The sequence below is a fragment of the Camelina sativa genome, chromosome 6, assembly GCF_000633955.1.
Source record: "Camelina sativa cultivar DH55 chromosome 6, Cs, whole genome shotgun sequence".
Lineage (NCBI taxonomy): Eukaryota > Viridiplantae > Streptophyta > Magnoliopsida > Brassicales > Brassicaceae > Camelina > Camelina sativa.
Genome location: NC_025690.1, coordinates 22,396,111 through 22,400,739, shown reverse-complemented (window position 1 = coordinate 22,400,739; position 4,629 = coordinate 22,396,111). Strand labels below are relative to the sequence as shown.

Here is a 4,629-nt window from a genome sequence, read left to right as displayed (position 1 = left end):
TCATAAAAAGTAAACGCCACAATTATACACATCTGAACGAAATGGTATAAACATATAGTGTATTAATAAAAGTGACGGCAAAACCCGTATATGCCTAATTAAAACGAAATAATACAAAAGAGAAAACAAAAAAGACCAAAAAAACAAGAAAGTGCCAACTAAACTACAACCCACGCGTTGCGTGGGAAAGCACCTAGTTAAAATTAAAATTTAAGGTGCTCAGTTTATTGGATTCATAGTGGGCTTTGTTTACCCCTTTTTCAGTTGACGAATGTGGTTAACTACAATAAAATAGAGCTTTAGGCACCAATTCGAGCCTGTTCAAAGTGGTCGAGTCTCTATGAGAAACGACTCCCTCCAGGGTTCGATTAACGTCGGTACCCAAGTTGGCAACCGAGCATCCCTTGTCTCGAGAAAATCTTCACCTGTCCGAGCTCTAAGTCTGTTGGTGCGGGAATCAACACCCCCAACATACCGATCTAAACCCGTTTAAAGGAACCGGTTATCCAAACCGGGAGCTCGACCTAAATTTGGACTTCATTTCTGAAGGTCCAATAGCACCGAGAAGCCCATCGCCAAGGTGACGAACCGACGTCTCAACTCGCCCTGCGGCTGACCTAACAAGAAAGGAAAGACTTTCCTAATCAGTTCGCCTGTAATTAGAAAAGTCAATATATTCGGTAGATCTTTCAGTATATTCAGTAGATCTTCGAAAACCTATAAATAGAGGGCAATCCTCTCATTGTAAGATCATCCAGCAATTAATACAAAACCCAAATTCCTCTTTGTTCTTGAGCAAAACCTAACTTATTTCTCAAGAGATTTCATTTCTTCTTTACTGACTTACTTTGATCCGAATTTCTAGAGAGAAAGTGTTATTGAATTTGTTTCCCTTCTAAACAAATTCATTGTGTGAAACACTAGTTTCTACAAAGTCTCGCGAATCTTCTACTCGCCGGAGGACTGCCTTCCTCCCGTGCGCTTCTCCTTCATGTAGTGGGAATGTAATCTTTCCCAGATGAACCATCTCTCTCCCGAAGGTCGTACTTCTCTCGTGGATGTCTGTCCCAAATGAGGTAATTTAAATTATCTCTCTTTTGAAGGGTCTCTGAATTAAGTAATAATGACTAAAGGACTTTTGTCAATGTTTTCACGACCGGACCGGACCACAGTTCAAAAAAAATCTTTTGGATTTTGAATCTTTGATTTTTTAAAACCAAATATAAGGTTTCACGTTTCAGTTTTTGAGAACCTCTCACCGCTTCGCTTCATCTTCTCTCGCAGTCCTCATCTCTCGTAGTGCTTAGCGAACAGTTGGTTTTCAATTTCTCTTTTATTTTTAATTTTTTTATATCTCTGATCTCCATCATTACTTGATTTTGGACATTAACATAATATTTTTTTCTATTCAAAAGGTTCATTCACTTTATTAGTTTATTTTTGTTTTAGATTCATAATTTGTTAACTATGGTATGATTATTTTTATTTTAGTATTTTATAAAATTATATAATTTCTATAAATATAGTAAACAAATCATAATCAATTGACCCGCGGTTGAACCCGGTTGAACCAATGACCCGGTGACCTAGAAGATAGTCTTGTTCGCCTTCCGGTCCGGTCGTGAAAACACTGACTTTCGTCCAACGGTTTGTGAGCGTAAAACCCTGATTTCTTTTTGTATATACTGTAATAAAACTCCTAACAACTCTGAAATCTTGAATCTTTAAAGAAACCCATAACTCAATCTTATGGCTTATGGGGGATTTGGATCTGTTTTAAAGGAAACAGAGATTTGGAACCCGAAGACCAAAGAGAGATTTAAGAGACTGCCACCAAACCAAGAGTAAACAAAAAACATTGTTCCTCGTGGGGTCCGATCTGCAAAATCGATTAAAATGTTGTTGAATTGGCTAATCTATATATACATTTTCCAAGTACATCTATGAAATAAATCCTCAACTTCAGACTTATTTACAAAACTGCCATTGGGTAAAAAATTCGGATCGGGTCAAAGAAAACACGCGGACCTTTTACGGATCGTGTAAACCTAATGAAAATTTAATCTTCTTCCGCCGTCATCGTTGTCGAAACCATTTGCAGAGATTTTGTTCTTCTTTGTGCTTCCTTTCTCAAAATTAACTTCCCTCATCATGAGAGCGTATCATTGTCGCAAAAAGATATTATAGGAGAAGGTCATCAAAGGTATTTAGAGAAAGGATTAAGGGGAAAACTGGATATATCTCCAAAGAGAGAATTGGTTTAGTCGATGAATTGGGGGGAGAAAGGTGAAGACGTGATATGCAATTCGGAATCAGAAGAGGGAATTAAGGATTCAGACACGAACGAATCTGGAAAGAAGCGACCAGTTCTTGAGACAAGTGATGGCGAGGGGAAAAATAAAAAGAGAGATATGAAGAGGAAGAAGAAGAGTGATGATTTCAACATTTTTTTATGGTTCCATGAACAAGACAAAGATGGTAACTCTCTTTTTCTTAGTAGAATTTATATTGAGGTAACTTTGCAATGTACGTCTTGGGTTAATTGGTGTCACTGTTTTTTTTTTCGTCCCTGGAATTAGGCAAGAAGAGAATAATTTGATCAACTTCGTGCAGAAAACCAGAGACTCTTGCGAAGTATGTGATACTCTCCAAACATTTCTCCGTGTTCATTGAAACGTTCTGCAAGGAATTAACAATTGTCTCTGGCTTGGTGTTGTTGGTATGTGTTGCTCTTTTTAGGTTAGAAAGTAGAGATGCTGTCTTTCGTTGTGTTTACCAGTACAGGGATAATCCCAATGCTCTTGGTAGAGCCAACGAGAGCAGACTCTGTGTATTGACGACATACGGCATTGCACTGGTAAGTTAAAATTTTGTTCTGAAACGTTTACGATTTTTAGGTGTTGGCGTTTTGTTATTTAGTTTCAAAATTTAGTTTCGTTTCATACTCAATCTAAACAGCTCATCAATCAGTTCTGGTTAATTTCGTTTCATATTTGCTCTGTGATTTTGCTAACAATTTGTGTTTCCTCTATATATGCTGCCTCCGTTTGCAACAGGAGCTTCTTTTATCCCGGATTTCATATACATCAGCGAGAGACGCCGACTTGCAACAGTGAGTTCTTCTTTCTACTTTTTGACCTCTCATATTACTTTGTTGTAGAAAAAATGATATCAGTATATATTTACTGTGCCAGTATGTTGCATCGTTAGCAAGACCTCTCATCTATTGCCATGGCAAGTATGTGATCAGGTATAAAACCAAAAAATCTGTTAATTGGTTGGGAGGAATTGACGTTATTAGATAAAACAAATGTTTTATTAAATATCTTCAAAAAATTGGATAATCTTTGATGATGTAATGTAAATTATTATCTTTAAAATATTGGTGAGAGAACCCAACCTTGATTAGCTTGATCTTTGAAGATATTAGGCTAGGTTTTTTAAAATAAGTTGATAAGATATGCTACATAAATGTTTTGATAATGGTGCTTGTGTGATTGTTTCCATTTTCATCTGTCCTTTCTCTCATATTCATCTCTACTTATGTGTGTGCACCTATGTTGAAATATATTAGCAGAAGAAGAACTTTATTTGATATTATCAACTCAACTTTTACAATTGCAGGTTATTAGATATATATAGGTTACTACTCCATCTGATGGATTCAGCAACCGGTTGATCCTCCGTTAAAGACATTCAGTATTTCAGGACTTGGAGGACAACACCAGAACAAGTATGACTCCGTTGTGCGTCTTAAACATCTCCCCACCGGAATCGTAGCACAGGCCGTCGAGGATCGTTCGCAGCCTTATAGAAGATAGGGTTACCTATATGAATGGTACACATGAAAACCACAATGTGGAGATTTCCATGTGTCCTGACACATAAAGCTGTTTCACCTATATTAAGTTTTCATGTTAATCGTTACTGTACTACTAAATAACTTAACCACATGTCTTTAACAAAAAAACTTAACCACATGTATCAATAATAGACTGAAGTATATACCACTCATAGAGACACATAGTGCTACAAGTACTTCAAAAGAGATTACCTTTACTGACTTTTTTAGCAAAAGATTTTAACATATCATATCATTTGTGTTTGTTCATTTTTTGATGTTTGCTTTTCATGTCATCTTAACAAAATGAGAGGAAATGAAGAGAAAATAGAAATCTAAGGTTTGCCTTGACAATACATTAAGTCAAGAAAGATAATGATTAAATTACTGATTCAAAAATAAAAGTTTGTATTCGGTTTACTTTAGACTTAATGTTTTATACCGGATATAGATTATTATTTTTATTTTTTAATCCACTGGATATAGATTATTTTATACTTTAATTTTTAAATATANTACTGATTCAAAAATAAAAGTTTGTATTCGCTTTACTTTAGACTTAATGTTTTATACCGGATATAGATTATTATTTTTATTTTTTAATCCACTGGATATAGATTATTTTATACTTTAATTTTTAAATATATAATGAATACTTACACTAATAAAAAATTAAAATATCATGCGACGAAGTTATATGGTTGAAATAGTTTGGTTCAATATTAATATAAATTTAAATTATTACTAACTTAGTGATACACGGGTAATTCTTCATTTCATTATTTTGC

General features: G+C 34.9%; 1 long non-coding RNA gene across 2 annotated transcripts; it reads left to right on the top strand.

Moving 5' to 3' along the window:
* LOC104792961 lies at positions 2,034-4,059 on the top strand. Of its 2 annotated transcripts, XR_769134.2 has the most exons (6): positions 2,034-2,478; positions 2,580-2,634; positions 2,740-2,857; positions 3,057-3,112; positions 3,195-3,250; positions 3,625-4,059. It is a non-coding gene; the product is annotated as an uncharacterized LOC104792961 (long non-coding RNA). The 2 variants fall into 2 exon arrangements; XR_769135.2 differs by lacking the exon at positions 3,195-3,250.